Source organism: Vulpes vulpes, chromosome 3 (genome assembly GCF_048418805.1).
Source record: "Vulpes vulpes isolate BD-2025 chromosome 3, VulVul3, whole genome shotgun sequence".
NCBI classification, from domain to species: domain Eukaryota; kingdom Metazoa; phylum Chordata; class Mammalia; order Carnivora; family Canidae; genus Vulpes; species Vulpes vulpes.
The window spans coordinates 117720849-117733177 of record NC_132782.1 but is presented as its reverse complement, the minus strand read 5'-3'; the positions used below and the strand labels follow the sequence as shown (position 1 = coordinate 117733177).

General features: G+C 37.6%; 1 protein-coding gene across 22 annotated transcripts in view; it reads right to left on the bottom strand.

Moving 5' to 3' along the window:
- Positions 1-12329, bottom strand: part of WDR47 (WD repeat domain 47) — a 119791-nt gene that overhangs the window by 53076 nt on the left and 54386 nt on the right. For 9 of the 22 annotated variants that reach the window (XM_072754421.1, XM_072754432.1, XM_072754424.1 and 6 more), the window contains one exon: positions 2391-2477. The exons of 3 other annotated variants lie outside the window; for them this stretch is intronic. The gene's annotated coding sequence lies outside the window, so the exon portion shown is untranslated. Of the gene's footprint in view, positions 1-1819; positions 1992-2390; positions 2478-7720; positions 7786-12329 lie in introns of those variants that run through there. 10 more of the 22 variants (XM_072754428.1, XM_072754439.1, XM_072754438.1 and 7 more) reach the window with 3 other exon arrangements.

Below are 12329 nucleotides of genomic sequence, written 5' to 3'. Positions count from 1 at the left end.
AAAAACCATTCTCTTTAATCTTCTAAGTACTACAGAGTGCCTAACAACGAATAACACTGTCTTACCATTCCTATTTACAGGCAAAAATGCAGATAAAGAACTGAAGTATTATATTATGAAGCCCTGTTATGTAATACCAAACTGCAACATAAGACTACTGCACCTTTTCCTTTAAAAAAAAAAAAAATGGAGGGATCCCTGGGTGGCGCTGTGGTTTGGCACCTGCCTTTGGCCCAGGGAGCAATCCTGGAGACCCAGGATCGAATCCCACGTTGGGCTCCTGGTGCACAGAGCCTGCTTCTCCCTCTGCCTATGTCTCTGCCCCTTTCTCTCTCTAACTATCATAAATGAATAAAAATTTTTTTAAAAAATGGAAAAATAGGGGCACCTTGGCGGCTCAGTCAGTTGAATGCCTGCCTTTGGCTCAGGTCATGATCTCGGGGTCCTAGGATTGAGCCCCAGTGGGGCTCCATGCTCAGCAGGGAGTCTGCTTCTCCCTCTCCCTCTGTTCCTCCCAGCCATCCATGCTCTCTCTCAAATAAATAAATAAATAAATAAATAAATAAATAAATAAATTCTTTTTAATGGAGAAATAAATTTGCTATCTTTTTAAAATAGCATTCTAAAAATTTATGTTACTACCAGGTCAGTTAAGTGTAAATGTCTGGCCTTTGGAATTATAAATATGATGTTGCAAGTCACTTAATCTCCATGGGTCAATTTCTTCATATATAAAACAAGAGGGTTAATTTAGGTAATTTCTACTATTTCAAGTTTTATGACTTGCTTTAAGTCATATTTCAATAACAAGAATTATACATAATTTCTTAGTGGGCAAAAAAAACCAAAACCAAAAACAAAATTTCTTAGTGGGAAATATAAAGTCTGGGATAATTAAAGTCTCTAATCTATAAGGCCAGGTAAGTAAGAGGAAAGAAAATAGATTTGTTTTAAATCATATATGCAAACAAAAGTCCTTCTACCTGCAAAACTCTGTAATGTCTGCTTATCAGCTAAAGTTTATAACATGAATGTAGCCTGTAGCCCTTCTTACTGTTGACAGCTGTTCTCTATTCATCAATTCTTCTAATTTACCTTCTGGAACTGTGAATAATTTTAGCCTAAAGACCAAATTATCTCTAAAGCAGGTACAGCTTAATATAGCTATAAAAAGAAAAGAATTCAATTACCATAAACTATATGTTGTATATATGCATAAAATATCTCTGGGGGATAAAAGACAAAAAAATTGATAAAGATGATTGTATCAAAGGAAAACTGGATAATTAAAGAAGAGGAACAGGAGGAAGACATTCCACTACATGCCCTTTTGTACCTTTTGAGCTTTGTACCATGTACAAATATCACCTATTCAAAAAAATTTTAAATAATAATATGAAACATAAGTAATGAATTTCCCATTACAAATTACTTCAGAATTCTAATTGCAAGTAACTGGAAGGAATTAGTAATATAATGAATATAATGAACAAATTTGAGAATGATTTGTAATTTTTTTATAACACAATACCTCTTCTCAGATCTGATTCAAATATTTCAATCTTTATGAGATTAAAGTAGTTGTGTTCTTTCCATATTCAAACCCACAAGAATTTTAAAAATATAGTTAATTGCTGAAGAATTGAAAATTTCTAAGATAAACAAAACTATTTTTGACTTAGACTATACAATTAAGTCCCATAACCCAGAAAATGTAAAGAAAGAGAATTGTCAAATTTAGCAAAATGTAAACTATAAACCTTCCATTTTTAATAGAAGTTGCCATAAGTAAGTTAAAGAAGACAAAAGACAAGGGCACCTTGGTGGCTTAGTGAGTTAAGTGTCTGACTCTTGGTTTCAGCTCAGGTCATGGTCTCCAGCCATGAGATTGATGCTGGGCATTGGACTCCGCTCTCAGCAGGAAGTCTGCTTGAGATTTTCCCTCTCTCTCTCTTTGTCTCTCTCTCTCTCTCTCAAGTAAATAAATAAATCTTAAAAAAAAAAAAGGACAAAAGACAAACTAGGAATAAACATAACACACATAAAAGGTTAAGTGATTACCACTGAGAACATATAAATAGCATCTTCAAATCAATAGCCTCCAAAATTCTGGTTGAACAATGAGCAAAGACTACAGACAACTCACAGAACGACAAAAAGACCAATAAATTTATGATAAGATGTTCAATGTCACTAGCGTTATTAAAATAAGATACAATTTATGGCCTACTAGTTTTGCAAAAAAGACCTGATATCCAGACCTGGCAAGAGTGTGGGTAAATGCCCTTTCACATATTAAGAATGTAAGTTGGGACAAACTTTTTGAAAGAGAATCTGAAAGCATAGAATTTTTATCTACAAAAATTTTTAATGTTTATACTCTGACTCACCAATTCCACTTCTAGAAACCTATCCTGAAAAAGTACTTGCAAATATACACAAAGATACATATACAATGATGTTCCTTGAAGATCTGCCTGTAATAGAGAAAAATTAGAAATGAACTGAGCTCTTATCAATAGAATTGTTAAATTATGGTAAATTCATTAATACAGAATACAAATGCATTCTCACAAAGCAAAGGCACATCACAGAACAATAAACTATCAATAAATATTTATTGAATGAATATAAATAGGTCCACTTATTTTTTTTTAAAGGGAGGACATAGTATCTCTGTGTCTTAATAAATAACAAAGAAAGGTCTAGTGGGATACATATCAAACTGTTCAGAATGGTTACCTCTGAAGACAGGAATGGTATTGGATACAAGGCATTATAAGCTAGGAATGGAAAAGGACTGAAGGGGGATTGTTTTATTCTTTATCATTTGTAACATCAGAATGGTTTACAAACAATACATATTTGTGCATTACTTGCATATTTTCACACACGTTTCTTGTATGAATACAATTTTTTATTTTAAAAAGAAAAAAAAACTATGAAAAAATTAAAGGATTAGATCTCAAAGGTTCTCTTCTACATCAATGTAACAACTAGAATAGGATTCCAAAGATAGGATTAACTGCTATGTTTACAATGCAAAAACTATTGGGTATTATTCTAAGATCTTTACTTACATTGTTTAATTGATCCTTATAACAATCTTATGGGATAGGCAGTTTCATCCCCATTTTACAGATGAAGACAGTTGGCTTTGTAAATTTAAGAAATTAACCCAGTATTTGGGGGCACCTGAGTCAGAAGAGCATGCAACCCTTGATCTCAGGGTTGCGAGTTTAAGCCCTACATCTACATCTACACTGGGTGTAGAGATTACTTAAATAAACTAAAAAAAATTTAACCCAGTATTTACATTAAGACTAAACATGTATTTCATAAGCAGCTAAATCCTTCTTTCAACAGTGTGTAAAGACATTTATTCTGATATCAGCATCCATGTGGACACCAACCAGGAAATCTTTAACAAGTACCAGAGGACATCTATTTAGCAGGGTAGCAAAACAAAGGGAAGGCGATTTTACATAATTTATATATGTAATTTATCTTTATTATATTAATCATATATATGGCTAATCTTTAGATCAATTTTTCATTAGTTCCTTGAACATTTGAGCAACTTGAACTCTTCATTTTTTCCTTAAACATCTGGGCTGCCTTATCTTGGTAGCCAGACAAGAAATTGTCTCCCCTTCCCCCAATTCATATCCTAAGCTTTGTAGCAATGAAAATTAGAATTTCTGGGAACCCTGGGTGGCGCAGCGGTTTGGCGCCTGCCTTTGGCCCAGGGCGCGATCCTGGAGACCCGGGATCGAATCCCGCATCAGGCTCCCGGTGCATGGAGCCTGCTTCTCCCTCTGTCTGTGTCTCTGCCTCTCTCTCTCTCTCTCTGTGTGACTATCATAAATAAATAAAAATTAAAAAAAAATTAGAATTTCTGGCTGACAGATAGAAATACAGATACAGAGAGAACAAGCAAAGAGAGAGAAAGAGAAAAGGAGAAAGTATAGAAAAGAAAAGAAATACAGTAGTCAAAGGTCATAATCCTAGAGCAAGATTAGAAACATAGTCTGAGATTCTAAAGCTTTCTGCTTTATCACACTAATTCCCAAGCAAGTGAAAAGATATACCTTACAAAAACAAGGAAAGAAAATGGAAAGAGTCACCTAAATATGCCAAAATGAAAAAGCTTCATAGTACTGAAATAATTTTTAAAAATTATTCCAACAGGGATCCCTGGGTGGCGCAGCAGTTTGGCGCCTGCCTTTGGCCCAGGGCGCGATCCTGGAGACCCGGAATCGAATCCCACGTCGGGCTCCCGGTGCATGGAGCCTGCTTCTCCCTCTGCCTGTGTCTCTGCCTCTCTCTCTCTCTCTGTGACTATCATAAATAAATAAAAATTTAAAAAAAAAATTATTCCAACAGAGGACCCTAGTTTTATGATCTTTCACATTATTTTTCTATTAAACAATGTTAATAGGGTAGGTAAACAGACTTCTAATAGGTTAGGTAAACAGAAGTCTGCATTAAGTCTAACCAGATTTCTAAACATATACTTTTAGCTAGAAAGACAAAAAGTATTAGCCCAACTGTGTAAGAAACTAAAATAAAATTAGATATTACTTTTTTTTTTTTCATGATAGTCATAGAGAGAGGAGAGAGAGGCAGAGACACAGGCAGAGGGAGAAGCAGGCTCCAATGCCAGGAGCCCGACGTGGGACTCGATCCCAGGACTCCGGGATCACGCCCTGGGCCAAAGGCAGGCGCTAAACCGCTGAGCCACCCAGGGATCCCCTAGATATTACTTTTAACTTAAAAAAAATCTCTCCAGGTCTAATAAAAGACACTTCTTAACTCTTATTTAATAAGCCCCACTTAAGTTTAAAATTATGTTATCTAAATGAATACTGTCATCAAAAAAGCAATACTGAAACTGACAGGAGGGAAGGGAACCCAAAGGAAGGAAAAGAAAAAAAAAGAAGAAGAAAAAATGAGATCTAAGAACTCCAGAGTTTAATTTTCAAGTTTAAAATGGACTTCAGGGGGATCCCTGGGTGACTCAGTGGTTTCGCGCCTAGCTTTGGCCCAGGGCGTGATCCTGGAGTCCCGGGATCGAGTCCCGCATCGGCTCCCGGCATGTAGCCTGCTTCTCCCTCTGCCTGTGTCTCTGCCTCTCTCTATCATATATAAATAAATAAATCTTAAAAAATAAAATAAAATAAAATGGACTTCAGTTGGAATGCCTGGGTGGCTCAGCAGTTGAGCATCTGCCTTCAGCTTAGGGCATGATCCCAGGTCTGGGGATCGAGTCTCACCCCACACTGGGCTTCCCAAGGAGAAGCCTATGTTCTGCCACTCTCCTTATGTCTCTCATGAATAAATAAATAAAATCTTTAAAAAATAAAATGGGGGCAACTCCGGTGGCTCAGCGGTTTAGCGCCGCCTTTGGCCCAGGGCTTGATCCTGGAGACCTGGGATCGAGTCCCACATCAGGCTCCCTACATGGAACCTGCTTCTCCCTCTGTGTCTCTGCCAATCTCTCTCTGTGTCTCTCATGAATAAATAAATAAAATATTTTTAAAAAAATAAATATAAAATAAAATGGACTTCAGTTTTTAAAGTATCTATGAAAACCACACCAAATACGGGGAAATCTAGATAAACCTAGATAAATTTAACAGTGTTGTAACAAATGCTTTACTACTAAACATAATTTTTAGAGAACTAAAAGCAAAAGTATTAAGGCATAAGAATTTTATTTATTTTGAGAGAGAGCAAGTGAGCACGTGCCTGTGCACGAGAGTGGGCAGCAGGGGTGATGGGGCAGAAGGAGAGGGGAAGAGGGAAAGAGAATCTTAAGCAGGTTCCACACCCAGCAGGGCTCAATCTCACAACCCTGAGATGATGACCAGAGCCAAAATCAAGAGTTGGATCAAGAGCTGGATGCTTAACCGACTGAGCCACCCAGGCACCCCTAAGGCAATAAGAATTTTAGACTGAAAAATAAAATGTGTAGAGATTTTTTTATTCTTAAATAATACACTTATAGCTTACTTGCTTAAAACATGGTTCAGGTGATCTCTTTAAGACCTACCAGACCTTTGCTGTGTTCTCTGGTCTCAAAACAAACAGCTTCTAGGCAGAAAACTCACAGATTGTGTCACTGATCTCAAGACCAAATGGACAGACCAAAATGAGTCCATTCTTTAAAACAATTCAAAATGGGATTCCCACTTACTAATGAGCAACAGTGCCACCACCTGATATACAATTTTTATGTGACATTAGATAGAGCTAAGAACTCCAGGTCTCCTGACTTGCAGCCAAAAGCTTAGGTGTTAACCATAACAAAGAATTAAAGGATTTTTGGGATCCCTGGGTGGCACAGTGGTTTAGCGCCTGCCTTTGGCCCAGGGTGTGATCCTGGAGACCTGGGATTGAATCCCATGTCGGGCTCCTGGTGCATGGAGCCTGCTTCTCCCTCTGCTTATGTCTCTGCCTCTCTGTGTGTGTGTGTGTGTGTGTGTGTGTGTGTGTGTGTGTGACTATCATAAATAAATAAAAATTAAAAAATAAAACTATAAAAAAAAGAATTAAAGGATTTTTAAATATTTTTATTCCTTAAATCATCATAGCAGCTCATGGTGAAAATTCAAATTTCAAAAAAAATTTATTTTTTACTAAGCAGAGTTTCAACCTATAAAGATGTAAATCAAAAATATTGAAAGTTTATAATCTTAATATTTATAATATTTATAACAAAAATTAATTCTAAACTCTAAGCACAAATTAGCGCTTTATCAACTAAGGTCAAAGTAAAATATTCATATAATTTCATACAAATTCTGTTTTTTCTGTTTTACCTTTATGGTAAAAGGGATGGTCTCTTTTTTTTCTTAAAGATTTTATTTATTTATTCATGAAAGACAGAGAGAGAGAGAGAGAGAGGCAGAGACAGAGGAAGAAGCAGGCTCCATGCAGGGAGCCCGATGCAGAACTCGATCCCAGGACCATGGGATCATGCCCTGAGCCAAAGGAAGAAGCTCAATTGCTGAGCCACCCAGGCATCCCTAAGAAGAATGTTCTATCTAAGAACACAATTTCATGTTTTATTATATAATGAAACCTCCAATATAGTTTTCTAGCACACTAAAACCAAGATAAAAAGTCTTTGTAAAACAGATTAAAAATGTCCTTCATGTCCTTGTTTTATTCCCACACATACTTTATTATTTTCAAAGAGAAAAAGCAGAACTTAAGGTATTTGTGTATACTTCAAAAATCGAACTACATAGGGACGCCTGAGTGGCTCAGCAGTTGAGCTTTGGCTCGGGGTGTGATCCCAGAATTCTGGGATGGAGTCCCACATCAGGCTCCCTGAGAGGAGCCTGCTTCTCCTTCTCCCTGTGTCTCTGCCTCTCATGAATAAATAAATAAAATCCTTAAAAAAAATTGAACTACATAAAAAACGGCTTTAAGTCAATAGGTCAACATTTGGAAACATATAGGGAAATGTATTGTATCAAGAGTCACAAAAAGTTGAAAATAAAAAAAAAAGTTGAAAATATACTGAAAAAGCCAAAATTTTACAACATTAACTACTGAAAAAAGTACAATATATACTATATAATTACCTATTAAAGTTTTCCATCCTTAGTTTCTCTACTTCCTTAGCTTATATATATTTATCACAGAATTGAGTTGGAAGGTACATTAGTCCATTCTCCTACTATTTAGTACAGAATATCCAAATACTTACCTTTAACAGTTGGTCTGCCAATCTGTACATAAATGCCTCCAATGACAGAAAATCTTTGTACCCCTCTCACCTGTGGAAGGGAGTCTCTGAGATGGTCACCAATGAGCCTACTAGTGTTTACAACCTTTTGTACTCACTGGCCCTTAAATATGGGCTGGACTTAAGGGACTCACTTCTACACAAAAGCATAGCAAAAATGTTGAGATGTCACTTCCAAGATTTGATGATAGTGAGAGTACCCATGTGCCCTGTTCTCTCAGACTGCTCACTCTGGGGGAAGACAGCCTTCATGCCATGAGACAACCTTGTGGAAACATCCAAGTGGCAAAGCAAAGAATGGAAACCCTCAGTCCAACAGCCCACAGGAACAGAGGCCCAAGTTACTGAGCTTGGAAGTTTATCCCTGATTTGTATCTTCAGGTGAGACCACAGCCCCTCGCAGCAGCTTGACTGCAACCTTAAGAGAGACTAAATCAGAGGCGCTAGGCAGCCTGGGTGGCTCAGCGGTTTAGCGCCGCCTTCAGCCCAGGGCGTGATCCTGGAGTCTGGGGATCGAGTCCCACATCGGGCTCCCTGCGTGGAGCCTGCTTCTCCCTCTGCCTGTGTCTCTGCCTCTCTCTTTCTCTCTCTCTCTCTCCTCTCTGCGTATTCTCATGAATAAATAAATATTTTTAAAATTAATCAATCAATCAGAGGCACTAAGTAGGGCTATGCCCAGATTCCTGACCCTCAGAAACAGTAAGATAAATATTTGTTGTTTTAAGCCACTATGTTTTGGAAAACGTAATTTATCATTTATCACTCAGTAATAGACAATACAGGACTCCTATAATTTTTTCACAAGTAGAAAAATTTTGCTTTTCTTTTTTTTTTAAGGTGGGGAAGGGCAGAGGGGAAGAGAATCTTAAGAAGGCCCCACAACCAGTGCAGAGTCTGATGCGGGGCTCCATTTCACAACCCAGAGATCATGACCTGAGCTGAAATCAAGAGTAGGATGCTTATAAAAAGAAGAAAAAAAAAAAAGAGTAGGATGCTTAAACTGAGCCACGCCAACACCCCAAAATTTTGCTTTCCTCATACTGAACTGAAATCTACTTTCTTGTAACTTTCATCTAGTTATGTCTTCAAGGGATCCCTGGGTGGCGCAGCGGTTTGGCGCCTGCCTTTGGCCCAGGGCGCGATCCTGGAGACCCGGGATCGAATCCCACATCGGGCTCCCGGCGCATGGAGCCTGCTTCTCCCTCTGCCTGTGTCTCTGCCTCTTTCTTTCTCTCTGTATGACTATCATAAATAAAAATAAAAATTAAAAAAAAAAAAAAAAACTTTAGTTATGTCTTCAGGATCAGAATGATACAAGTTTGTTATGTTTAAAACTTTCACACGTTTGAATCTGACAATAATCATGTTTATATTCCTATTTGCTTCAACCTTTCTTCACACAGCTTACTGATCCCCTACTCTTCTAGTCTTTTTCCTCTGAACATGTGTTAATCTCTCTCTTAAAACATCCAAAACAGAACACAATACTCCAGGTATGGTCATGTCCAGCTACTATATATACTGAAATTAACACTTCCCATGATGGGGCACTATACTATATGGGGCACTATATACACACTCAAAAACCTAAAGTTGCTTTACATCAACATCTGTTCGTCAGATACTTGTTTTTGTACTTCCCAGAATTTCATTTCTAAAAATTATCTTGAAGTTAGAAGGAAAATCAACTCAATTCAATTTCCAGGCTTTCAAAATTAGATTTTAAAAAGGTTAGACCAGGGCAGCCCGGGTGGCTCAGCGGTTTAGCACCCCTTCGGCCCAGGGCCTGATCGTGGAGACCGGGGATTGAGTCCCATTGCGGGCTCCCTGCATGGAGCCTGCTTCTCCCTCCAGCTCGGTCTCTGCCTCTCTCCTCCCTGTGTCTCCATGAATAAATAAATAAAATCTTAAAAAAAAAAAAGGTTAAAAAATGGATATTAGGACTCCAATTTTAGTTCAGGGATACTGAAGTTTTTCAAGTTTTCTCAAATAAGATTCTATTTCCTTTTTCAATACATCAACAAAAGTCACAGAACATGAAATTTAGCCTTAGAAATGTGTTTATTTCATAGAATTCATTCATTATCTGTATCAAATGTATCTAATAGTATAAATGTTTATATATTTTTTCTGTATAGAACTGTTCTTCTATTTATAGAATATATTCTATTTATAGAATATAGGGTGTTGGTTTCTAAAATAAGATAAAGGTCCAGACAGACTGGCAATCATCTGAATAGTGCTTAATAAATATAAATTTCTCCCCTTAAGAGTTCATATCCATGGTAAAACCAGTATGCCAAAAGGGCTGCTAATAACATGCTATGGAAAAGCTACTTCTCTGTAAAGTATAAAAGCTTAAAAGTTGGAAAAAGTTTAAAAATATTGTTTTAAAATATATTTTAGGAAATAGTTTAAAAATATTGTTTTAAAATATATTTTAGGGCAGCCCGGGTGGCTCGGTGGTTTAGCGCTACCTTCAGCCCAGGGCCTGATCCTGGAGACCTGGGATCAAGTCTCACGTTGGGCTCCCAGCATGGAGCCCACCATCTCCCTGTGGGCTCCCACCATCTGCCTGTGTCTCTACCCACCCCCTCTTTCTCATGAATAAATAAAAATCTTTAAAATATATATATATATTTTTAAGGTGTAACTTTTTTAAGATTTTATTTATTTATTCATGAGACACACACAGAGAGAGGCAGAGACATAGGCAGAGGGAGGAGGAGGTTCCCTGTGGGGAGCCTGATGCAGGACTCAATCCTAGGACCCCGGAATCACAACCTGAGCCGAAGGCAGACACTCAACCACTGAGCCACCCAGGTGCCCCTTTCGGTGTAATTTTAAAATACTGGGAAGCTTGATCAGATCAAGTATGTTGAAGATGCCACATGAAGACACTCCTACTGTGGTAATGCTTGTTTTAAGTCCGTATTTGTTTAAAATATATTTGAGGGATCCCTGGGTGGCGCAGTGGTTTGGCACCTGCCTTTGGCCCAGGGCGCAATCCTGGAGACCCGGGATCGAGTCCCAAGTCGGGCTCCCGGTGCATGGAGCCTGCTTCTCCCTCTGCCTGTGTCTCTGCCTCTCTCTTTCTCTCTCTCTCTCTCTCTCTCTCTCTGTGACTATCATAAAAAAAAATATATATATATATATATATATATATATATATATATATATATATATATATATATATATTTGAGTATTGGGGTGCCTGGGTGGCTCAGCTGGTTAGGCATCCAACACTTGATTTCAGCTCAGGTCATGATCTCAGGGTTGTAAGACAGAGCTCAGTGCCCAGCGTGGAACCTGCTTAAGATTCTCTCTCTCAGGGGATCCCTGGGTGGCGCAGCGGTTTAGCGCCTGCCTTTGGCCCAGGGCGTGATCCTGGAGACCCGGGATGGAGTCCCACGTCAGGCTCCCGGTGCATGGAGCCTGCTTCTCCCTCTGCCTGTGTCTCTGCCTCTCTCTCTCTCTCTCTCTCTCTGTGACTATCATAAATAAATAAAAATAAAAATAATTTAAAAAAAAAAGATTCTCTCTCTCCCTCTCCCCCCTTAAAAATAAAAATGAAAAAATATATATCTGAGTGATACTCAGTGCTAGCACCATGTTGCATCCTGGGGATACAATGACTGAGTTACTATGGTGAACAAAAATATGAAACAAGAAAGAAAGGTTTATAAGGGAGTATGTAGCATTTTTTAAGGATAATTTTTCATACAAACATAAACTCAAAACAAAAAGGAAGAAAAATCAGTTGAAATATATAAGCTTTGGCTATTCAGTGTAATGGATACTGAATACTACATGGGGGGAAAAAGTATCCTTAGGCATGAGCCAGCACTGGATTTGGAGTTTGAAGACCTGGGTTCAAGTCTTCTTTATAAAGGTAATATGCATAAAATATAAAAAGCACCATGAAAGAATTACAAATAAAATGCCATGGAAGTTCACAATAGTAATGGGGTTTTCTGCTAAGAATAGGTTTGAGGGATTGTTAATATCTTAATATAAAGATGGTAAAGGAAAAGGTACTAAGATTTATTATGCATTTACTATGCCAGGCTCTTTTTTTTTTTTTCTATGCCAGGCTCTTAAATACTGTTCGTATATAGTATTTACAAATTCTTACAACTCCATAATTTCATTTCACAGATGATTACACTAATTCTCAGAAATGTTAGGTACTCGTCTAAGGTCATACACCAAAAAGTGCAGAAGAAAGGGACGACAGGGTCTATAGGACTAAAACCCTTTGACTCTTCCACTATAAGATTCTGACATTTACATGGGGAGAAAACAAGAGGTGATACTCGGGATAATGAACCTAATGTCAAAGTTTCAGAAATTGGAATTCAACTTATTTCCTGTGCTATGTAGTGATTTGCCATTCATTAGCTGAGTAAATCTAAGGCAATGCTTCTTAAATTTTTTTCTGTAAGGACAGACAGCAATTGAACCATCCTCAGGAGTCCTTAAGGATGTAATTTTTTTTGAAGCTTTTGAAATTTACCTTAGAAATTAGTGATTACATTCTCCATGTCATCATTTTGTGCTTTAATGTAAA